This window comes from Balaenoptera borealis (genome assembly GCF_965194805.1).
Source record: "Balaenoptera borealis genome assembly, chromosome: 1".
NCBI lineage: Eukaryota > Metazoa > Chordata > Mammalia > Artiodactyla > Balaenopteridae > Balaenoptera > Balaenoptera borealis.
This window is the reverse complement of record NC_138860.1, coordinates 11,484,273-11,511,101: the sequence shown is the minus strand read 5'-3', so window position 1 is coordinate 11,511,101 and position 26,829 is coordinate 11,484,273. Positions and strand designations below refer to the sequence as shown.

At 33.3% G+C, this 26,829-nt stretch overlaps 1 protein-coding gene across 1 annotated transcript in view; it reads right to left on the bottom strand.

The window, feature by feature from the left end:
• The window catches only part of BRINP3 (BMP/retinoic acid inducible neural specific 3), a 683,233-nt gene that overhangs the window by 489,417 nt on the left and 166,987 nt on the right, over positions 1-26,829 (bottom strand). The window lies entirely within an intron of this gene.

The following is a 26,829-nucleotide window of genomic DNA, read 5'->3' as shown; positions in this document are numbered from 1 at the left end:
AATAAGCACACTCAAACAAAACTATGTGACAAAAGTAAATAATAGTTATACATAAATAAATATATTTCTATTCTTCATGTATGTGTCCACTATAAAATAAACAAGCAGAATGACATATTCCAAATTATTAAATGATTATACTCAGAGAAGCAAGTAGGTCTACGGTGAGAGGTAAATGTGAACTTCAGATTTCATTCCATATATTGAAATACTGCCTGGGTCATTTTTCAGTGAAATTACAACCATGAGTTAGTTGTATAGAAAAGAGGAAAAAGAGAGAAAGAAATGCTGAATTGGGGACTGTCTTACTATTGCAGTGAAAGTAGCTAAGAATCTAACATGATAGCCTGTTGAGTCCTACTGTGAATCAACGCTCTATGCTCTAGCTCCTTGGAATTGCAGTACCCTAATTTTTTTCATTTTATTTTCCTTTGAATTAGCAATATTCTCTTCCTTCCCTTGTCAATGTTCTTCTTGGTGTATTATTTAAAATACAAAGTATTTACATTTAATTTTGAAATATTAATAAAATATGGATTGAAAAACACTATTCAAAGACATCTATTTCAAAGCAGTTTTTTAAAAGGTCTAACTACTATAAGCATACTCAGTTAAGTATTTACAGAAAATCATTTTATGTGAAAGAAATATAAGATCTTTAAAAGAAAAAAAGTCAGAAAAATTGACTGCAAAGACACTTTCATAGATAAAGTTATAGTTAAGTGAGAACTTCCTAGTTCTGTAGATAACATCATAGCAGAATAGTCTGCCTGAGTTTTTATTCCTAAATTCATATAAGATTAAAAATCTTACACACATTATAGGGAGGAATTTGAGTTCTAAAGGTCAATTCAGGGTGAGTTTTAAAACGGTATATGACAATCCATTATGCAAATTAATTGATCATTATCTCTTAGTGGGGAAAAATCTGTTTTGGGGGAAGCTTCTTTAAACTGCACTCACTTGTACTTTTCTTTACATAGAATATTATTTAATGATGTTTAGTCAATCTGTTCCTGTAAAGATTATTGTTTCTCTTAATATCTATGGATATAATCTGGATCTTTGGGTTAAAATACCCTAACAATGGAACCACCCCCTTAAAAATTTAAAATAAGCAAATTTAGCAAAATAGCTGCTAAAATGTAAAAGGGTTATTTTACTTACAAGATGTCAAAATAAATCATAGTAGCATTAACAGATTAAGTCTTTGGGAACACCAGGAACAGTAGATATAGGAATAGTACTATTAAGCCTTTGGTTTAATTTTATTTTTTTTTTAAAGAAAGCTTTAAAAGAGGAAAGTGGGCAGCCTCATTCAGACCTTTCATTTTGAATGATACAAGGAGGGGTGGTAAAACACTTATAAAAACCTAAACTACACTAGAGTTAAGAAAAGAGTTAGGTAGGGAGCACACAGAAGGTTTATAGTAAACGTGAAACACCATTTATACAAAGACATGCACAGAAAGCATGCATTTATTTGAAGGCACTTTGCATCTCTAGTATTACTCTCATATATTTCAGGTGCAGCAAGCAGCATTCCAATATGTAGTCATGTGCCACAAGTACAGGTTAAAAGAAACTTCAATGTGGGTAAAACAGACGATAAACACAGTAAAATTTATGGAAGTCAATATGCTGCAAAAGAAAAGGCATAGGACCTGAGGTTTAGATACTAGCTCTGCAATTTTAAATAAAATAGATCTGTCACAGACCTGCAGGGTGGCAGTGCAGGTACGATATGCAGCTTGGCGAGATCTGTATGTATAAAAATTACATAGAGAATATCCCTGAGATTTCAGGTCCCCAAATTTGATTTTGTCAGTACATTTCAAATTTAGCAAATATCTAGAAGAAGTTAAAGAAATCATCCTTTACAATGATGGATTGTATAATTTAAAGGAATCTTTGAAGTGAATAATTAATCAGCAACTTGTTCAAGAAATAAGATATTTGAAGCAAATGGATGGATAGAGAGATAGATAGATGATAAAGAGACAGACAGATAGATGGATAGAATTAAAGGTATGTCATCGATGCTCTGAAAATGCTTTTGGATGACTGTCATATGGAATCAACAGTTTAGTAACCAGCATATCCAGATTAACTTCTTCAGTATCTTTATTTTTTTACTTCAATCATGGGAAAAACATGGAAAAATCACTTCCCTTTTCTAGCATAATTTTGGCTTCTGGTAACATCTTAGTTTTACAGGTATGAATTCACTGAACCGACTATACCAAAATGTTTTCCCTCATATTCAATATGAAAAGAAGAATTCTTGCCAACCTGGAGAATTTCCAAGTTCTCTGGCCTCTTTCACATGGATTAGTTCTACAGATAGCTCAGCCTTTGGAAATATATGGGAGCAATTTGCTATAACCTTCCTTTCACTGTCACATCATGCTTTTTCCTACCTAACTTGGAAATATTCTATGAGCATGAAATAAGATATTACTTGTGAAAAAGTTCTAATAATCTAAGTCTACCCTGTAAATATAAGGCATATGCAAACACTGTGAAAGTAGGAATTTTCTCAACAAAACAATAATCTTGCATATGTGTTACAGAAGCATTTAAATATTGGGAGGACCACATCCTAAATATGCTGTCATACCCAAGGAGAACATCAGTACATCCAGTCTCTGCTAAGGTGTGATGATTAATGACCAAAGTCATATAGACCATTTTGATTCTATAAATAAATCCATACTGATTCCTGTGCTTCATATTTCTAAAATGCTTTGCAGTTTAGAAAATGCATTCTTAGATATTATTTTATCTGAATTACACCAAAATATTATGGTTTAGATAAGTTAATATTAGTAAAACTACCACCAATAATAACTATTATACTATTCTTGCTATAATCCTCAATTTAACTTAATTTTACAGATAAAAACAAATTAATAAAATATAACTCATTTAGCCAATATTATCAAATTAATAAGCAGACATAAATTTATTATTCAAAAAATCTATTTTTATCACATAATACAGCTTTATTTTAACTACACATGAAAAAAACTCAAAATATATAGTTTAAATAATACAAATAATGTAGCGATATTTTAGTTGGCATTTATTATTTGACATATGCATATAAAATTATCACATCTTCTATTTTGATTCTATCAATATGTAAATCTCATCAATAAATATCACAAGTCAAAATATATGCAACATGGATGGACCTGGAGATTAACATACTAAGTGAAGAATGTAAAACTGAGAAAGACAAGTATCATGTGATATTGCTTATATGCGGAATCTAAAAAAAAATTGATGAAAATGAACTTCTTTACAAAACAAAAACAGACTCACAGACTTAGAGAATGAACTTATGGTTACCAGGGGGAAGGATGGGGGGAAGGGATAGTTAGGGAGTTTGAGATTGACATATACATACTGCTGTATTTAAACTGGATAACCAACAAGGACCTACTGTATAGTACAGGGAACTCTATTCAGTATTATGTAACAACCTAAATGGGAAAAGAATTTGAAAAAGAATAGATACATGTATATGTATAACAGAATCTCTTTGCTGTACTCCTGAAAGTAACACAACATTTTAATCAGCTATGCTCCAATGTAAAATAAAAACTAAAAAAAATATATATATATGCACTGAAATAAATGAGAAAAAAATCGTGTGACTTTACCAGTCATTAAATTTTCAAAGACAGTGCTTCAAGCATTTTTTTTTAATTATTCTTGAAAGAAACATTAAATGCAAACAAATTATACAAAGTGCTATGTTCTAGATGTAGGTATGTGTATATGTATGTGTTTGTGTGTGCCTCTTTTTGAGAGCTTCTCTCTAAGACTATAACAAATAAATAAGGCATAAAATAAAAAATTTAAATTTAAACATTTACTGAAATAGTTTTATCTCTAAGAAAACTTGCTGCTGTTTAAATGTATATTGAATATACACCCCTAAGTAAATCATTGCTATGTGAATTTGCTTTAGTGTTTCATTGGGATGTTTAATTTGACTTTAATAAAAATTGGAGTTAGATTAAATTTTGAGGAATATCTAATATGTTTGACTATGCTAATGTCCAGTAGAAACAACATACAATAGAATCATAGTTAACTTAATTTTGAAAAATTCATCAATAAGCATTTAACTCAAACTAATAAAAATGAGAAAACTGATGAAAGTAATATTTCAGAGAGTTCGTGGAAGATTCTAAATGATGACCTCTATTACCTGCCAATATATAAATTATTCTCAGTTCAAAATGTGTAATCTCATATATTTCCAAATAAGGGAGCAGTCATAATTGTTTGGTACACTATAATGTGTTGTGCTCCTAAGTTAGTGTTTTTTTCTATCTAAATTCTTTTAATTTTTTTTCATTCATACTGTAGTGATGTACTGAAATAGTTGTTTACAGTGATATGGTACTGTCTTTTAAAGAGTGATTTTCCCCCTGTTTCTTATTGCTCTGAAACAAAGAAATTAATCAAGGCTTTTGTAGTGAACTATTTCTGTATTATGTAAAAATAGTGATTTAAAAATATTAACCTTCAAGGTTGGGTCAGTTTTCTTTTCTTTTGCCTATTTTTTTAATCTAATGATTATGCAGTTCCAGGACAGATGCAAAATAATTCACATATATTTTTAATTATTTTAGTGCACTGATATTAAACTTTATCTACATTATGGAAAATTCAAATAATTGTAATGTAAACTCAGGCATATTTTTAAAGAAATTGTGTACATTTAAAAGATACATTATAAGAGACATCATAAGACAGATATAAAACCATTAAATATTATGTTTATCCAATTATTATCACATTGTCTATGAGCAATGAGATTATATTTATTATTATATTTTACAGTATTTGTATACTATTCTTTTCTAGAGTTTCCAAAATGGTTATGAGTTTCTTTTATGCTTTAAAAGATAATTGATTTTCTTTTTTATGTTATGCAAAATTCGTAACCAAAGAGTAATTGTCTTACGTTGATGTTGGCATTTAAACAATATATTGGTCTTATTTATTTCTCATTTTGACTGTAGGGAATTGAAGATATAACATATATTTTAGAATGTCCTACTGCTCTGAAAAAGCACCAAAATCTAACCTTCCTTTGCCTAAAGGCAAAAATATTTCCTGTTCTTCCTGATAAAGCTATATTATTCAAAGTGGAGGAGAGCAGTGTTCCTCTTGCATAACATCCCTGAGGGTAAACACGATCTCCTTTAAAGGACACAAACAAAATGATTTATGAGTTTCCTCTGAAAAATATTAGGTATTAGTTCACTCCAAATTGGAATGTCTTGTATCTTATTAGGTGTTTAACATTTTCCTCCACTTGTCACTTAGCTTCCCTTATAATATGTCCATGGAGTGCCAATGGAAAAGGGGTCATGATGGATTTAAACTCAAAATTGAGGTCACTAGTATATATTAGTTTTAGTATTAGTATTAGTTTGCTGCTATAACAAAGTAGCACAAATGAAGTGGCTTAAACAGGAGAAATTTATGGTCTCACAGTTCTGGTGGCTAGAAGTCCAGGGTATCCACAGGATTAGCTTCTTTTGAGGGCTGTAAGGAAAAAACTGTTCCATGCCTCTTTCTTAGCTTCTGGTGGTTTGCTGACACTATTTAGCATTTCTTGGCTTGTAGAAGCATCATTCCAATCTCTGCCTTCATCTGAACATAACATTCTCCCCTGTGTATGTGTCTGTGTCCAAATTTCTCTTTTTATAAGGACACTAGTCACATTGGATTGGGGTCCACTGTACTCTTGTATGACCTCATCTTAACCAGTTACATCTGCAACAACCCTATTTCCAAACAAGATCACATTCTGAGGCGCAGGGGTTAGGATTTCAATGTATGAATTTTTAGTGAACACAATTCAACCCATAACACCTCCTTAGCCACCATATCTCAGTAATTATAGGGAGACAAGACAATGTCCTTTTCCTTTGGGAGTTTATGTTTTAATTGAGAGTGCAGAGAGTGGTGCAGCAATAAACAAATAGATAAATAAAGCAATGTGACAGCAGACAATGACAATCCCATGGGGGAAAATTCATTTGGATGAAGGGAAAGGAGATGACAGGAGTGTTGTTATAGAAAGGATTACCAGGAAGGGCCTCTCCTAGGGACAGCACTTGAGCATTGGCCTGAATGTGGTGAGGCTGCCAAGTGCTGCATCATCTGCAGGAGGAGGTTTCCTCACCAACACGTGAGCATGCTGGTCATGTCAGAGCAACAGAAAGGAGGCTGGTGTTGCTGAGATACGGTGAGAGCAGTAGGGTTTGAGGTCAGAGAGGTGAGCAGGGTTAGGCAGGGTCATGTAGAGTCTTAAAGGCCATGACTGGTAATTTCCATATTCCCAGTGAGAAGAGAAGCCATAAAGATTTGAAGCAGGGGGTAAAAAATTCTAACTTGGAGAACAGATTACTAGGTGTAGGGTTAGGTAGGGGGATGGGGTTGGGGGGATGAGGCGGCAGCAGGGAAGTCAGTAAGGAAGCTCTTGCTGCAGTGGAGGTGAAACCTGATATAGGCCTGGATTCACAGAAGGATGGCAGTGGATGTGGTGAGAACCAGTTAGAATTAAGACAGGTGATTATGCTTATATGCTGATGGGTTAGGCGACTTGTTGAGTATGTGAGAAAGACATGAGTCAACAATGTTTCCAAGTTTGGGGCCTGATCAGCTAGCTCAAGGATACTATCAGATTCAGAGATATAAAATTCCAGGGAACAAGTTGACTTGTGGAGTAAATCAATGCCAAGTGCATAAGATATCTAGTAGACATTTGAATATACACTTCCAGATTTAAGGATGGAAGCCTGAGTTGGATAAATTAACTGACTGAGTCATGTGTGTGAGTTTTAAAAAAGCAGAGAAGTAGAGGTTGGCTTTACATGCATTTTCCTTTAATAAATTCTAAATACTTAAAATGATGTAAGGTTGAAAGTGTTTCTTATGATTTGGCCCAAATCAGTTTCTATATGAAGACGTAATTGTAAACTCTTGTGGGAGAGTTGGCATTGAGTTATTCGGTGTGGTTTCTCATGCTGAATTTTTTTCTGTGAGGCTATGGTCTTCTATAATTTAGGGATCATCTCCCCTTCCACGGCTACCAACAAAGTCCAAAGAGCTAACAGCTTTCACTGGTCCAAACTCTCTCTCCTGCTGGTTTTTCCTCCAAACATATCAAGCACATTTCTTGGCAGGGCCTTTGCATTTGCTCTGTCTCTGCTTGCAATGCCCTCCTTTACCTGCCACAGGTCTCTGTTAAAATGTTGCCCCTTCCGAGATGCCTTCTTTGACTATCCTGTATAACAACAGTCCCCAAACCTTTTGGGCACCAGGAACCGGTTTTGTGGAAGACAACTTTTCCATGGACGGCGGGTGGGGGGAAGGTTTCAGGATAATTCAAGTGCATTACATTTATTGTACACTTTATTTCTATTTTATTTATTTATTTATTTATTTTTGGCTGTTTTGGGTCTTCGTTGCTGCGTGCGGGCTTTCTCTAGTTGCGGCGGGCAGGGGCTCCTTTTTGTTGTGGTGCGCGGGCTTCTCATTGTGGTGGCTTCTCTTGTTGTGGAGCACAGACTCCAGGCATGTGGGCTTCAGTAGTTGTGGCACATGGTCTCAGTAGTTGTGGCACATGGGCCTAGTTGCTCTGCAGCATGTGGGATCCTCCCGGACCAGGGATCGAACCTGTGTCCCCTGCATTGGCAGGCAGATTCTTAAACACTGTGCCACCAGGGAAGTCCCCTATTTCTATCATCATTAAATTGTAATATATAATGAAATAATTATACAACTCACCATAATGCTGACAGGAGGCAGAGCTCAGGCGGTAATGCGAGCCATGGGGAGCAGCTGTAAATACAGATGAAACTTCCCTCGCTCACCTGCCGCTCACCTCCTGCTGCGTGGCCCGGTTCCTAACAGGCCATGGACCAGTACCCGTCCATGGTCCGGGGGTTGGGAACCCTTGCTGTATAAGATAATGTCCTTTCCCTCTAATTTTCTCTCCCTTGCACTGATTTATTTTTTTCTTTATAGCATTTTCACCACTGGTATGTTATATGCTTATTTAGCTTTTGCTTGAATTACTAGAATGCCTGTTCCATGCTTATATATTTTGTATCTACTGTGTCACCATAGCCTAAAAGAGTACTTGGCACACACTAGGTGCTCTAATCTATGACTGTTGCATCCCACGCAACAGTTAATCACTCTACGGTCAGTAATGAGCTCAACTATCCCCAGCTATCCATCGCAAACATAGCTAAATTACATGTTCATACCACACATACTCAATAAAACATTCTTATTAAAATAACATTCATTATCTCAAAGGTGTGAGACAATAGACTTTGGAATTATTAAAAGTTATCTTCCAATATAATAAGAATAGACTTAGGCAACTGAAAAACAAAAACCCTGTTTTATGATGATAAGAAACAGAGAAAGTTTAGATTCACATATAATGATGACTGGTGTATAAATATTTGCTAATTTTTTTCTTATCTATATAAACAAGTTTGATTTTAATTTAGAACTTTGAATTCAGGAGTACACTCTCATGCTCTATAGTTTCTTGCTACTGAAGCTTATAGCTCCTCTTCTAAATTTAATTTAAACAAAGCTGTATTGAAAATAGCTAATAATTTTTTTGTAAACCACTGTTATAAGTCACATTGTTTATATTCTGATGCAAAAATAAATGTTAAGTTATCAAGAAAAAAGTACACTAAGATGGTGTATCTATTTCATGATATATTATTATCACCAAATTATCTTTCTCTTTTCCCCTATTAGGAAATTAGATACTCATGTGGTCAACAAATTCCTCATTAGTACACTGTTCTTTTCATAGAAAGTAAGACTTATTAATTGTTTTTCTCAACCATTTCTCATTACAAAGTATGTTAGAAGCATCAGGTATATATTATATTAAATTAAAACTGTTTTTTACTTCCAAGTATTAGTTTCAGAAAAGAAAATTATAAAGTCGGCATGAAGTCGCATGCTATATCAATTACAACTTGTTAAACTTTTTGATTAGCCTATTGTTTTACTGGCATCCATGTCACAGTTTACCTTTGTCACAATGGCATGTATCCAAAATTATAAATGCTATGAGAATATACTGTACTTTTATTTAGCTGGATAATCGGGTAATCTATGTCTAAGCCAAATGAAATTATTTATTGAAGTTATTGTCTCTGTTCACTATGGGATATGCTTAATTAAATTATTTCCAGCATTCATATAAATGTTTTGAACTTTTCAACTTTGTAAAAATGTTGGCAACTCCTTCGTTGGAGTGAGAATCTAACATGTCGATTTCAGTTTTAGAGAGTGGGACATGAATCTCCATTTTTACATTTTTTCTACGTTGTCTATAGTACATAAACAGAAAGAGGAATAAAATTGATGATTGCTTTTTTAGGGCAGATTAACTCCTATACAGTGCATTTCGAAGGAATTTAAATGTGTGGACTCATTTCAAAACTTGTATTATTGAAGTTGTGAAGAGATTCAAATTTGAAGCATCTGAAGAAGACTGTGTTTGGTTCTTTGTTTCCTTTAAAGAAAGAAATCCCTTTTGGAAATAAAGATAAAACGAAGTTAGGAGTGTGCTGAGTCTATTTCTTTGTGTGACTATTTTATTTAAAGTAGCAAATCCTTTAAAAAGTTACTATGATAGTTGATAAGCTTCTTGAAACATTTCATGTTTGCCACCGAACTATATTTTAAACTCATGTCTAATTTCTTGTCTATTTGGACCCATTTCACATAATTTTTCTTCCTTAGAGTATAATAGTTATAATTCAGATCATTATCCTGTGTTAAGTACCATATATTGGGTGGGCCAAAAAGTGCCTTCGGTTTCTTAAGTAAAAATAAAAGACACTTTTTCATTTTCACCAAGAACTTTATTGAACAACGTATTCACCATTTTATTTCACTACCTTCTGCCATTTTTGAGGCAACTTCATAATTCCATCTTCCCCAAATTTTTTGTCTTTTTGAGCAAAGAACTGTTCCAGGTGACTTTTACAGTCTTCCAGGGAATTGAAATTTTTTCCATTAAGAGGATTTTGTAAAGACCAAAATAAATGGAAATCCGAAGGTGTGATGTCTGGTGAATACGGCGGAGGAATCAGAACTCCCCAGCCAAGCTGTAACAGTTTTTGCCTGGTCATCATATAAACAGGCGGTCTTGCGTTATCCTGATGGAAAATTATGCGTTTTCTGTTGGCTAATTCTGGATGCTTTTCGTTGGTGCCGCTTTCAGTTGTTCTAATTGGGAGCAGTACTTGTTGGAATTAATCGTTTGGTTTTCTGGAAGGAGCTCATAATAGAGGACTCTCTTCCAATCCCACCATATACACAACATCCCCTTCTTTGGATGAAGACCGGCCTTTGGTGTGGTTGGTGGTGTTCATTTCGCTTGCCCCACGATCTCTTCCATTCCACATTGTTGTACAGTATCCGCTTTTCATCACCCGTCACAATTTGTTTTAAAAACGGAACGTTTTCATTATGTTTCAGTAGAGAATCACATGCAGAATGATGGCCAAGAAGGTTTTTTTCGCTTAACTTATGTGGAACCCAAACATCAGAGCGATGAACATAACCAAGCTGGTGCAAATGATTTTCAGCGCTTGCTTTGGATATTTTGAGTGTGTCAGCTATCTCCTGCGTGGTATAATGTTGATTGTTCTCAATTATTGTTTCGATTTGATAGCTATCAACTTCAGCTGGTCTACCAGACCGTGGAGCATCGTCCAGCAAGAAATCTCCAGCACGAAACTTTGCAAACCACTTTTGACACGTTCAATCAATCACAGCACCTTCTCCATACATGGCACAAATCTTTTTGTGCGTTTCAGTTGCGTTTTTATCTTTCTTGAAATAATAAAGCATAATATGCCAAAAATGTTGCTTTTTTCCTTCCATCTTCAATATTAAAATGGCTACACAAAAATTCACCAATTTTGATAAGTCTTTTTTTAAATGCACGCTGATATGATAGCTGTCACATACAATCTAACAAAATTGTTTCGAATGAAGTTAAAGAAAACAATGTGCTACTAGAGCCATCTTACGGAAAAAAACAAACGAATCTTTTGGCCCTCGCAATATTTTAGAATCAGCTAAAAGTTTAACATTACTTATGTGTCTTTGTGGTATTGTAAATTGCTACCAGCTACCACCATGGAGCTTAGATTTATACACCCATAAAGTTCTTTCCCTAAGGTCACGTATAAGGTGTTGTACAGCACAAGAAAATGCTCCTCCTTCACATTTTCATTACAATTTATTTAAAATTTAAAAAAGCAATTTATTTCCAATTCTTCCTTAAATTTCTTAATGAGAATATTTTTTAGCTTAGGAATTACAAATACATTCGGTCTAGGGCCATTTATAGACCTGATAACTTGATTAGAGTTATCAAAATGTATGAAACAACTGGATCATGCCTTTAAAAAAAAATCTTACCATTTTTATGTGTGGAACACAGAATGTTTAGTCTTCGGTTTCCTAAAATAAAAACAAAATCCTCTAGCTGTAATCTTCTCCCCCAGACACAAACTGCTCACAGAAAGACGTTCTGAAAGATTGAGAATGTCTCTCTTTCTTACCCCTACAATTTTTTTTGATCCTCCTAGGACCACTTATAAAATTATGTAGGTCAATGATTTAATTTTTGTAATAGTTAAGCTCATTATAATTAAATAAGTATCGAGTAATGTCAGAATAATAGACACAAAGTTCCAGTCTAATTAATTATATTTTCCTTAAATTTACATACATATTTACTAAATACATAATTATACATGATATATCTTTTGATGAATTTATAATGAATAGTTCAGACATACAAAAATGGAGTTGGGTGGCCACTGAAGACCTGATCTTGGTCACGTACCTGCACCACTGAGAAGAACTTGAACTTTCTATGAACTATACATAACCCAAGGACACCAGCCATTTTAAAAACATCTGCTAGCTGCAACCTTGTCTCAAGGTTGTTACCTTTGTAACTATTCAACCATTTCAGACCCCAATCAATCCTAACTTAACAAGCACCCTTCTTGCCAGCTCCAATTATAATCCCTAATACAACTATTCATGGACCTAACTGTAACCTTGTGGTTTCTGCCTTTATAAAAGCCTCCCCATTTTATAGTCGGGCGGAACACAATTCAACTGCTTCTTGAATCTGTCTCCTGGGGCTGTAATCCGAACAAACCTCAAATAAATGCCTCTTTATTTTAATCAGGTCTTGTTTCTCAACTTTTGGTTAACAAAAGTGATGAACCCTCTTTTTAAAAAATTCTAAAAAAATGTCATGAGAAACAGTAGAGGTTTATAATTACTTAAAGTGGTAAAGAAAAAAAAAAATGTCCTGTCCATTCTGACAAATCTTCCCTTGTGGCACTCAGTTCCTGTGAGTGCTCATGGCTCTGCTTGACTGCCGGTCACCTGAATACCCTCATTACAAAGCTCTCACTGCCCCGTCTGTCTGTTATTCATTTGACTCTGTAAAGTAATCACCACAAAACTCTGTACAGTGACCACTCTTCTGTCATCTGTGTGGAAAACCAGGCAGTTCCCGGAGCAAAGGATGGAAAGAGAATTTATCACTCTTGTTTTCCCACAATTAGATCTTGATTAACTCTTCCCAAAATTGAATTTCTGAAAAATGCCTTTGTATTTTACATACTGATTGAAAATGGGGCCAACTTGCTCTTTATGTCACTAATTAATTTGGGGTCAATGTTAAGATATACATAAGGAAACTGGCATTAAGATGCAACGAGGACAATAAATTTTTATTTTTCTCAATGCATTCAGTGAACATTTCCTGATTACCTGAAAAATGTCATGTACTATGTAAGATCACTGTGATCATCAGTGAATTCATATGACTTGGTGATCGAGGAAAAAGGAAAAGAGAGATATGAGAATATGACTCTGATGTTTGAAATGTACTGACAAACAATGTTGGTGCTGTTGAGGAAAACAGGTTGCTTGAGACAGGAAGACAAAGAAACTATATTCGGTTTTGAGGATTATTTGGAAATAGAAAAAGGACACCTATGGAAATGAACCTTAAGTAAATAATCAGTGGTGGTTATATGTGTTTGTGACTCATCACAGTAACATAATGCAATTATTAACATTTATTGAACATCTTCCATATTCCAGACACCATTCACATCTCTTTACCTTTATTAACTATTTTAATGTTCACCACAATCCTATAGGACAGATATCATTGTTATCTCAATTTTCCCGTTGAAAAAATTGAGACAAAAATTTTGCCAGTTCCTTAAAATCACACAGCTAAAAGGTGCTGGACTGGGATTCGAACTTAGAAAGTCCAGCTCCAGTGCCCATGATCTTACCTAAACCTATATGTAACATTTTTTCTTTTTTTAATCGAGGAGAACAAGTTGTTTTCAGAATTCTATTCTTCATAGTCTATTTTTCCTGTACTAAACTGCTGGAGAAATTATTTTTTACTTTTTTTAGTATTTGACTTCTTTCTAAAAATATTTTCCAAAACTAATGGTTATATGGTAGAAAAATATCTGGATTACAAAATGCTTTATGTATTTTATCTGAATTTTAAAGGAAAGAGACCCAGGTTGTTTACTTATAATGAGTGTTCTCTGAGAAATTTCTGATTTCTGGTGAAATACCCGTCTAACTGTTGGACTTCTCATTGCACCAAGAATTCACACAAATCATGGCAACTAAGCTATAGATGAGATAGAATAAAAATCTACCAAGAATAAAGATCTACCAAGCTCAGTATTTTTGAAAAATACCCCAAAGTGAGAGATAACGTTTTGGAAGCTACTTAGGTACTGAAGTTACTTAGTTGTAGTATATAACTAGTGGATGGTGTCTGCAGATCTTTCTGAAGTCCACTTTTCCTGTGGCTGTCTCCACATTTGCAGATGTACACACTATAGTAACAGCTCTTGGAAGCCTAGGTAGCACAATGTAAGTTAGCCTTGAGTTAGGCCCACCAGGTGCAAGGACCAGCCTCTAGATGCTGGGCCAAGTAGGGTTCTCTGCTTGGAATTTGTATTCTAAAATGTGAGAGTTTACCCTCAGATTAGATGGTCTCTTGGATGGAAGTGATATAAATTTGTAAGATATTCATGATCACTTTTCAGCATGTGTTTTGGATAAGAGGGATCAATTTAGAGCAAGCAGGAAAAAAAAAACAAAAACAGATACAGAAAGAAGTGTAGGTAAGAAATAGAGAACAAGTAATTCTTTAAAAAAAATTTTCTATCACTATTATAGTGTCCACTATAGCCTCACCATATCCTTGACTTACATTATGTTTAAACATCTATATACTTGTAATAAATTCTTTTCTTTCTTGATTAATTTAGAACTGGTTTCTGTCACTTCAAATTAAGATGCCAAACTCTTAATTCAATACTGTTAGGAAGCAACAAGCTGTTCAAGATTGAATATACCAGAAATAAAACTTGAAACGTGTATTTCAAGAAAGGTTAAACTTCTACATCTTGGGGAAAGTAATGAGCAAAGGAAGACTACAAAGATTAATGTTTATGCAAAGCATTTATAGAAATTGAAATTCTGAAAGAGCTAGAGTCTGGAAATTAGAAAACATTGAATTATTAAAATTACATTCCTCTTCTGTGAGTTGAAAATCCCCTGAAATTGCATCCATACACTGTAACAAACAAGGCGTTGAGTGATGGAGCCCATTAAGGAGGTCATGTTCTACCAAATACTAGGCAGAGTCTAAAGAAGTATAAAGCCAAGAATTGGAGAGGTGTATTTTGTATGGTGCTTTGGATATGCCATTGAGATGTTATAAGACTAACACATTTTTGAAGCTGATAAGTAAAGGAGATTGATAGAAAATATCTGAAATTTTGATCGTTACCTGATAACATCTGAAACCATGACACAATAGAGATTATCCATGGCCTCAAATTTCCGAATGGATTAGTGTCTGTGATTGATTCCACAGTGGTATTTAAATTGAAGTTTGGTGAATAGGGTAAAATTTTCCACTTTGTGTTGAGAGAAATACTATTGCAAAAGTCATATCAAAAGTTGCAATTTAAAATAAAAAATAAAGCAAATCTGAATATATTATATACATATTATGTATGTATGTGCATATATGGCTTTGAATATGTATGCATGTGCATATATTGCTTTGAACAGCAGCAACTTGCAGCAGTGTTCCAAAGGTTCCAAACTTCGAAGGAACTACCAAAGAAGGGATACTATTCAGCTACAAATAGAAGGTACTTGTGAGCAGAACTCTGATACTTAGTGAAACAAAAATGATAATAAGTAGTCAATTTTCTTGGTCTGATAAGAAGCCCAATTTAATTAGTTCAAAACCTGCCTGGGTGGGATTGAGAAAAGGGGTGGTGACTGGATGATGATCTGCTTGTTCCCATGACTAGAATAATTTTGCGTGAATACCTTCTCACTTAGAGAGGTCTGGAAGATCTACATATGAAGTGATACGGCACAGCTCCCAAACTCACTTTGCATTTCCTGAGTAATTGGTGAAATTCCAATACCCATACTCTGAACGCCACAGTAATGACCAAAATCAAGCAAATGGAAAGGAACATTCTCCAAAGAAGGGAGGAGCCATACACATTTGCATCCAGTTTGAGATTTGAATTTGGACTTAGACACTTAAATGAAAAAGATTTGTGGCAAGTGAAAGCTATAGGTCACTTTCCCTTAGCTGAGACTTTAATTTCTGAGGCAGTTACTGTGAGTCAAAGGAAGCAATTCTTTCTTTAGTCACTTAAGATTTTCTGAAGATTTTCCATAACTCCAGGGGACCCATGAAGAACAATGTTCCCGACACTGAACATTTTAAAGCTGGAGTGAAAGATACCAAAAGAGGAGCTATTACCAAGAATGGGAGGGTGAGGGAATTGGCCCCACATACAGAGCTACCTGTTTAACTCTTGGGATGCCAGAAAGAACATTGTTCATGTATGTTATTGTTTATGCTGGTGTGGAAACCACTATCTATGAGGGACAAATGTGGGGAATATAATCAAATTTACAAAGAAATATGTTTTTTAAACCTATTTCCCTACACCCATTTTAGGAAATAATTTATGCATCATCACATTTGCTAAGGCTGCAAAAATTTTACTAGGAAAAGAAGAAAGCAAGATGGGAAAAAGAGGTGAACTTAAGCAGGAAAAAAAGAAACTACTTATTGCATCTATATCTGTACTGTCATTGACTGGTGAATTTTTATCTTAAAGGCATAATTATGTTTTTGCTAGAACAATGTATACTAGGCATTTTAGATAAGAAAGAAAAAGTCTAGGGATAGTTTACATGTAAGAGACAAAGGATATAAAATAAATCTATTAGAGAAATAAGATGATAGGAACTTCAGCCCATTCTGCTTCTGAATGCCACTGAGATGAGTTTTGGGGTTGAAGGCCAAGAGCTTGGGGCAGAAAAGAATTAAGAGTGAAACCCAACATAGTGTAAGAGAGGGCCTATGGTAATACAGCTACAAGGATGTGTCACAGGGTCCTGGTTTACATGAATATTTAGTACAAGACTCACCCCAAAAGTCTAGAACATTTAGAATATTGATTCTATTAATATAAATAATAAAAGCAGATTTAGAATGGTTGGTGGCACTGCAGTATCCACACCAGCTCTGCTTCCTTCTCAAATTGTACAGAACATGATGAAACACAATCAGAGGCCACTGTTTGAAAGTAATTAGACTGACTGATCTTGGCTTTGGATTTAGTGTGGGGCTCTATTATCTGTGAGTAATGAAACATATCCTGCATTGATTGCCAAAATGGCCATGTGATGCTGAAAGCACTTCATGGTCTATCAAATGTACCAAAATGTCATGTTCTGAGATTCTCTGATAACATTGAGAAGACTCTAAGTGATCAAATAAATGATCAGTTAAGGAGAAAATATATACATGTCTAATATCAAATTCATTTATGCATTTTGCCAGCCAATAAATTAGTAATAAAAAATAAACTTTATTTTACATGGTAATTAACCTGATTTTAAATTCATGAGGACATAGATTTTTTCCATTTATGTACATTATATAATTAGAGTTTACAGTTCTACAAACATATTTGAGAGTATATAAAGATTATTTAATAAGTACATGAGTAATCAGAAATAAAAAAACGAATATGAAAATCATATGGAAAAATGATGTAAAGAAATATATAAGTTGAAAAATAAGACTAAAATAAATGAAATTTGGAGAAAACAGTTAAATATATAAAATGTGAAATGAATCTCAAGAGTAAAAATTAAAACATGTCCAATAGAAATTTTGAGAAAAAGAAGTAATTTTCATTGGGAAAGGGATTTGAAAAGAGACTCACTGAAAAGAAGGGGAAAAAAACCCCAACTATATCTTTTCAAAACACTTTAATTGTTCTTCAATAATTTCAATTAATTCAAGCTTATGCTTCTTTTTTTCTTTTGTGGAAACATATTCTCTCTTTCAGTCAGTCTAAATATCTAGCTTGATCTATTCACATGGATGTTTTGGTGATTTTTCTCAGGAAGTAGCAACAGATTTTATAAAGAAATACAAGATCAGAATTGAGGAAGAATAGTACTATTTTTTCATATATTTTTGCACATTATTTCTTAAATTGTAATTATGATATTGATTAAATCCATTTTAAATTATGACCAGTTACCTACAACCATGCATTTTAGTTTTTCTAATAATGATGGTAGTGGTTATTTTTTCAGAGGAAAGAAGCTGTATCTTAAAATGTCTTCAAATTTATTTTGTAATGAGGAGGTATAAATTAGCTATATAGTCAAATTCATTAAAATAAAAAGTAATATTATACAATGTTTTGGGGCTTAGAAAATATATTTGTTGTTGTAATAAAGAATAATAATAAACACTGATTTAGTAATATATTTTTGGATTTTCTGCAGAAGTAAAAACTCTATTGGTACAAAATTGGTTTTTAAAACTACTATTTTATTACAAATAATGGGATCAAATTTTTGAAAACAACTGTACCTAAAATCACTACTATTCCAAAAAAATTTCAGCATAAAATATGAGTGTTTAAACAGTTTTTAGAGTCTGTGTTCTCCTGAATATTGGTAATCTAACTCATAAAAATGAATGCGTGATATGATATTCAGATTCCAATATTCTGAATATTTCATAGAATTATTCATGAAATTACCACACTTATATGAACAGAATGTGATACAACTAATTTTATAATCTAACTAAAATGCGATTGATGAAATGGTAATATGATGTGAAATTAGCATTCTTCATATTAATAAAACTATAGTCCTGTGATTATCCAATCTCCATACTTAATAACTTATTAGGTTTTTGAAGACTTTGAATTTTGAATCCAGATTGGAGTTTATAGATCATCTGTTAATAAAGCACGCATAGAGTAGACTTTTTTGAAAAAATCATATAAAATTTTAAAACATAAAAGATATACTTACTAAAATTTAAACTTCAGTGAACAAATCACTACACCCAAGACATGCTTCAGGAGACATGACAACTAAATGTAATGTGATATCCTGAATAGAATCCTAGAACAAAAGAAGTAACATTAGGTAAAAACTAAGAAAATATAAGTAAAATATGAATTTTTGCTAGGAATAATTTATCAATATTGGTTAATTTGTAAAATATGCACCATACTATTTTATGATGTTAATAATAAGATAATATATTGAAACTCTTTAGTATTTTTGCAACTTTTCTGTAAACTGAATACTATTCTAAAAAAGATTTATTTAAAAATGTCATCTAAAAAAATAAAAATGTAAGGGACGGGTTAAACAGAAGAGTTACATAGTAGAGACCTAATTGAAAAGATAATTAGTTGAAGTATAACTAGTAATTAATAATAGATCTGAAGACAGATTTAGAGGATTTGCCACAGAGAGAAGTGGAAAAATAGAAAATAGAATATTGAGGGATATATTATGACATTATTATTTGAATTAATATAATTTTTAAGTAAATTTCATTCTTTCAGCAAATATTAACACTTTCTAGATGCTTTTAAATTTTGTGTCTTCTACAAACTCACTGTGAAAAATTGTGAAACTGAAATAGAAATACTCAACATGTTTCATAAAGTATTTAGTAAATAATTTGTGTGATAGATTTGAACTAAAGCACTTATAAAACGTATTTGAAAATTTTCTATTTGATCTAATGCCCTTACTACATATAAGTGCCAGATCTTATTGCAGAGATTGCTCATTTTTTAAAAGATATATTGCCTTTGTCTCATAATTTATTTTAGAAAATGATCCTAATGGCTTGATTAACTTAATACAGTTCATTTTCAAACATGAATAATTTATAGCTCTTTCACTGACTGGATAGAGTTCATTAAATTCTATTGATCCTGTGGTATAATTGTATATGGAATGATTAATACATGAAGTTCAATTACCAGTTATTAAACAAAGACCACTGTCATACATGTATTTCATAATAAAGAGACTACTCTAGTACATAATGTGGGTTTAAGTGATGAGAATAACCAGGTAGTTGAGAGCAAACTACTATTAGAAACTGTCCAGGACTAGAAAGTTAATAATTAATGAATGATGGTTTCCAACTATGTTCTTATTTCTATTTTGCTGCTGCCTCTTGACAAGCTGATCCTACTTTCTGCTAATTAATTTGAAAGGATGCTTTATTTGGAATTAGTTTCATAAAGCATTGGAAGAAAAAGAAACAGAGCCCTGATGATTATTTATCAAACTAGAAACAATTAACATGTCATGCAGCACACCTAACATATGATGCTACCTAATGAGAAATCTACTATTTTCATATCTGTTTCAGTTGTATGAATGTGTGCTTGCAAAATAGAGAAAAATGAGGAATTTGAAGATAAAGCATTTCCCATTATAAAAAGAAAGGTTGTTTATTATTGTGAGGAAAATTTGAACAAATAAGGCATTGCTAATAAATTTTCTCATATTCTATAACAATATCTTTGTGCTGCTTTTTCTATATTTCCATGTTCTAACTGTAGATTGCTTGATGTAAAGCTGGAAAGTCATACTTATATTTTTATTCTTATAACATAAGAAAAATTGCCTTTCATGAAGTAAGAGATCAATATCACTTTGAAAGAAAGAAGAAATTAACAAAGGAAGAATGAATAAATAATGACATGAATGATGTATTTTGGCTTAAATGAATAAATTGTAATAGGTTTAGATATATGGAATTATTTATTCCACAAAGCAGTGTTCTTTCAAAATAGATTGAATATTAGAAATACCAAGATTTCAAAATTGACATAACAACATCAAAAACTGTTAACATTTATTGAATGTTTACTATGTCCCAGTTACTCTTTTAAAGGCCATGCCCAATCAGATTTAATTTTGGATATGAATCTATAGGTAAAATTCTAATTTTAGACTTATGCTATTATTAAAATTTGTAGATTCTACATACACACATCTAGGTTTGTGTATACCTATTTCACTTTCTTGGAGAATTTAGTTACTCTACCAATGATATGTCACTATCTCTACACCATCTCTATTCCTTAATTATTTTAGTGGATATTGTGAAGATATTAAAACAGAAAGAATAGCTACCATCTACCAGGTATGCTTACAAAATAAATATTTACTTCAAGCTGAAAGATTTGTGAATTGAAAATGTTTTGCTTTAGATATTAAGATAAGAAAGTAATTAACTTTCTTATCTTTTTCTTTCTTTCTCTTCCTTCCTTCCTTCCTTCTTTCAGCCACCTTATTTCTCTGTCTCTAAGAGAGACTTTATTTAAACTTTCACAGGAAGATGGTTTCATATCACCTTAAAGGTTAATATTGAGAGTTTATTCTACATTCTCCTAAAGAAAACTGCTGCCGAGACTGGTAACCCCTGTACTCAGAAAGTTATTCTGAGCTCAGGAAGAGTTTGTGTCAGTTTGAAAGAGAATAGTGGACATTGCTGTATGAAGTGAGAGTTTGGTTTAGATTATTGCTAAATTCCATTCTAACACAATCCTATTAATTTATCAAATTTTGTTCACTGTAATTTCTCTTGATCCATTATTTCATAGCTTTTGCTTTTATAATGATTATTTTAAAATATTTATATAATCAGAAAATAACTTTATTTATTAAAAACACTTTGTTTTTGCTTTAATATTTGCTTTCTATTCTTTGAGTCTTTGTCATCTCACCATAGCTTTCCTATTTCTTTAGTTTTGTCATATAGGTAGAATGTAGTAGCAGATGAGGTCAAAATATTTCAGGTAACAAACATACTCACTAAGGAAAGTTTTGGAAAAGTACCAAGGAATTCAAATACTAAGGTTACAAAGTAGAAATTTAAATGCATACAATTAAACTTTTATGTTGCTATTTCAGGAGCTTTAAAACAACTTATAGTTTCCACTATACATAAACACACACACACACACACAATTACCACCCATTGTATGTTTACTTACCCCCTTACTAATCACATTAGCTGTTATACTCGACCTTTTCATCTTCCAACAATTCTCTCATTATTGCATCTTATTCTGTTCCTTTCCTTAAATCTGGAGCTGGACAAGAGATACATACTCTCAAGTCGTTTTTCCAATAGAAATGTCCTAGTGGTTGTCTGCACTTTTCTGAGTACCATAACTTCTTATATTTTACTCCCCCTAAAAATTAAATTTAAAATAGAATTCAGTTAGACACTTACCATGCTCAAGGGATAAATTAACTATGAATCTAATGAAGCTTAATCTTCAGGCCTCCTAATTTGCAAGGCTCCCTTCCATGACCCTGCCCTAACAATGTGTTCACATGGTCATACTTTTTGTTTTGTTTTTTTTTAGGTAACCACAATATACCATTTATTTTATTTTTTTAATAGATCTTTATTGGAGTATAATTGCTTCACAATACTGTGTTAGTTTCTGTTGTACACCAAAGCAAATCAGCCATATGCATACATAAGTCCCCATATCCCCTCCCTCTTAAGCTTTTCTCCCACCCTCCCTATTCCATCGCAAAGCACTGAGCTGATCTCCCTGTGCTATGCTGCTGCTTCCCACTAGCTAGCTATTTTACATTCAGTAGTGTATATATGTCGAGGTCATACGTTTTTATAAACTTTACAAAAGTGATACATTTTCATCTTGATTCATTATCCCTTTCTACTTTGATTTCCCTTCAGTCAAAATTTCTTTCTTATTGGGTGGCATTGGATTGGCCTTGAGAATTTGGGAGAAGTTGCCAATAGAAATTTGAGTCTACATTTAATTTGGATGAGTGGCATATATTCATGTCTGTGTTTTTCAGTCTCTTTTACACGTGCAGTTAAGTTGCTACTTGTCTTCGTATAGAATCTGCTCCTGGGACTATTTCTGTTGCCCATGATTTGGTTCTTATTGATGCATAATAAAAATAGAAGATCTTTCATTTCAGGGATAGGTAGATAGATAGAGCACAAAGACAATCACAAGTGAACCATACATCTGTTTCCCTTCTTTTTTCCAACGGGAATTTTGGTGTCCATGAGAACATGCCTCTCTGATCTCCCATAGCAGGGAGCACAATTGATTGAAGGACTCAGCAGTTTCATTTTATTTTATTTTTTATTAAAAAAGTTTTTAAAATTCTCTTTTATAGAAGTGAGTCATGGTCCAGCCCCCACACAAGGGGAGGAGAAACAGTCATCTCTTTAGGGGAGGAGTATCAAAGAATTCGAGAACATATCTTTAAAACCACCAGACTGTCTTTCATGGTGTAGAAAAGGGGACTCATGTTTTGCAAACATTAATTAAGCATCTTCGTTACTCCAGGAATTGTACCAAGAGAGGATCACAGGGCCAGGTAGAGGTAGCACCAAATAAAGGTATGAAGAATGAGCTATAACCTACCATTTCTATTAAAGTAGAATAAATGTGAAATAATAAGAAAAGAAGGGACTTCCCTGGTGGTCCAGCGGTTAAGACTCTGCACTTCCAATGCAGGGGGTGTGGGTTCCATCCCTGGTCGGGGAACTAAGATCCCACAGGCCGCGTGGTGTGGCCAAAAAATTAAAAATTTAAAAAAGAAAAGAAAAGAAGACCTCCTCTCTGAATTACATCAAAGCTCTGTGAACTGAAAATGCTAAGTCATGCTTATTTGTGGTTTATTGTGGTAGCTCCAAGGCCTTTGAAATTCTAGTCCAGAAGTTGGCAGTTGCATTTTAAATCCATCCCAGGGCTTGAACTGAGGCCTCATTTTCCCCAGGCTTCTCCCAACCCTTGACTGAGTGTGGCAGGGTGCAAAGGCAAGTACATTCCTGGGAGATGCAGGACTCCTCTGACAAGCGACTTTGCCTTGATGACTCGCCAGCAGCCTCGTGGAACTTTCCTTCGAACTACAACGCAGTCTAGGAGGCTTCTCTCCCGCCTTCCTCCCTGCTCTCTTTCTCTCCCTCACCTGGAATCAGACTTGCATCATTGTCTGAGACTGACTGCCTCCTTCTTTCTTCTCACAGGCATTGCCCTCAGAAATTTCTTGCACATTTATATTATCTTGGCATCTCCTTCTCAGAGCTAATACAGGAATCACATGAAATATAATTTATCAAAAAATTTCATTTTCAGGGCACAAACCTAGAACAGTACTATAAAATATTAGGATGTCTAAGATAGCTCCCATGGAAAAAAAATTTATCAAACTTTTTCCAAATTTGACAATAGCCTTAAAATTTATGTTATCAATGCAGTGTAGTTATACCGCAAGAACATTTTTTGAACTATAAAGATAAAGACAAATTGTGATTCACAATACCAGGACAGACTGGAGCAAGTTTCTATTCTTTCCTTATAAAATCATTATCGTGAGATGTATCTAAGGGATTTACATCCAAACTTTATGAATGTGGGGGGGATGTATGATAAAGGCATGTCAGACATTTAATTAATAAAATTATGTTGCTTTACTGGGTTTTGTGATTGTGGTATTTATCAACTTTTATGATTTTGCTGTTGTACTTTTCCTGATTCTAAGAAGTACTATTATATCTAATGTTCTATACTAAATTTGGGGGGGGGAGGTTGCTTTTTTTTGTTTTGTTTTGTTTTGGCCACAAGGCTTGGGGGATGTTAATTCCCCGACCAGGGATTGAACCTGCATCATTGGCAGTGAAAGCACTGAGTCGTAACCACTGGACCTCCAGGGAATTCCCTGTGTAATGTTTCTTAAAAAGAATCCTCCAAATTACATAACCTTCAGATGCCACAAAACTTGAATGTCTACGCCACCCACTTCTAAACTGGCAGGGGGAAAAGAAGGGACATGGCAGGAGAAAACTAGCCTTAACTAATTGTCCTCAAACCCCACCACACACCCCAGGTTAAGCAGATGAGTCTTTGCCCCATTTTGAGGAAAAATGGAAGTGAAGAAAAAATATGCTATCTACTGTTTTTCGCAATATTTGCTTAGTGTTCATGATCAAGAGATCCTCTGAGTTCATTTCCATTTATTTAGTCATGAATTATTTTTTTACCTTGATACTAATGATGTAGTATTATAGTTTAGATTTGTTGTTCATATATGCTCTTTTTTTCAGCATTCTTATACTTCTTATTTATAGATATATTTAAGATCATTATAAATTATAATTCTTTCATGAATAAAGTGCTATGTGACATTAAAAAGGAATATTTTTCCAAAGACATGCCATCGTTTTCTTAACACATTATTTGCTGAAATTATTATTTATATAGATTGATTACTTTTGTCTACATTTTGAAATGCTCCTTGTCCCTTTAGTTTGAATTTCTCCTTTTCTTTTTTAAATTTTCTCCATTTAATTCCTTATTTTCCTTTTTGCTTATTATATTTATTTCTATACAATTCTGCCTCTATTGCTTTTTCTGTCTTAACTGTTCTCTTTGGATCTGTTTTCTTGTGAAGTCAAGAATTCTCCTGGTTTAAGTCAAATGTTTAAAGTAGCATTTTATGCAAAATGCACTTCTTTTATTATCCTATTTCCATTTGGGTAATGTACACATTTTGCCCTCTCACCTTGAAATTCCTTATTGCTAAATGTCACCACAATATGCCTATTTATATGCACAGGAGCTTGTTGGATAATTATTCTCTGATATTTATATCTATCTTTATCTGCCTTCTTTCCTTTTTACCAGATATAGAAAATGCAATTCACATTTTTGGCCCGTTGCTAACATTTTTCCTCTATTTCTTCTTCTAGCTAAAGATATCAACCTTTTCATTGTTCTCAATGGAAGTCTAACTAGAATGCCAGAGAAAAGCATTGTTTTCAGCTTGAAAACATTGAGAAGAAATATGTGAGAAGAGAAAGACAATAAAAAGCTGACAGCAGATATTGGTCAAATTGAAGAGTTGCTCATAAGAACTGAACTCTGCCTACTTAGATGGCTTTTTCTTTCCCCAGCAGATCTTAAATGTTTGTGCTTTACAAATATCATCTAAAAATTACCATGCTATTTTTACTTTGTCCATGGGAAAGAAACAAGTCTGACAAAATTCATAAGAACTTATATTTGCAAAGAGAGCAAGAAAAACTGACTTGCAGTCTATTGAGTTCCTATGAAATTGCCTTCTCTATTTAGTCAGTGGTTTTTAGTTGTCACCATATAAAATATGTTATAAAATGAAGTACAGCTCTCTTAAAACAAACTGACATGTACATTCGTATTTTCAATACTAACAACTAAATGTATATATAGGGTTAACTAAACAAGGTGCTACACCAAGCAAACTATGGAAATATAGTTAATCAAACATGGGACTTCATGCTTTCCAGACAGAAAGGGAAAAAAAGGTAAGAGAAAATACATTCATAGATCTACAACTAAAATTTTCAATTTTGGTGTTATTATAAATGCTATTGCTTTTTAAATTTTGAATGCAAATTATTCTTTGCTAATATATGGAAATACAACTGATTTTGTATGTTGACTGCATCCTGCATTCCTGCTAAACCCATTTATTAGTTCTAGGAACCTTCTTGTAGACTCTTCAGAATTTTCTATGTAAACAATTATGGCATCTATGAATAGACACACTTTCATTTCTTCTTTTCCAATATATATTCCTCTTCTTATTTTGCCTTGTTGCACTGGCTAGAACTTCCAATACTATGCTAAATAGGAGTAATGAGAGTGGATATCTTTGCCTCGTTCTTGTTTGTATGTGGAAAGCACTCAGTTTTTTCACCTGTTGATGTAATATTAGTTGTTTTTAGGTAGCTTTTGTTTATCAGGTTAAGAAAGTTCTCTTTTATTCCTATTTTTCTCAGTATTTATCATGAATATTTGCTGAATTTTGTCAAATGCTTATTCTATACCTATTAGCATAATTATATTGCTTTTCTTCTTTAGTTTGTTAAAACGGTAAATTACATTGGGCTGGAGGTTTGTTGTTTTCCCCAACCTCCCAGATTAAGGTTTTTGTTCAGTAGGATTCAGGTGGAGATTCTAGACTCTCTCACATGGTTTCTACTCCTTTCCTCCAGTTCTGCACCATAATAGACATTTCATGGAATTTTTTCCAACTTTAGTCTGGCTTATTTTCACTGTAAGTGGGAGAGCAATACTCTTTCTAGCTCTTTATTTCTGAGAAGCCAGAACAGAAAAATAGTTTTTTAAACTATTAAAAATTAATATAATTTTTTGAAAATAAATGCAGAAATTTCAGGCAATATAAAGCAGTGAATCACTTTCCCTAGTAAGAGCAGAAGAAAATTTTTCATCA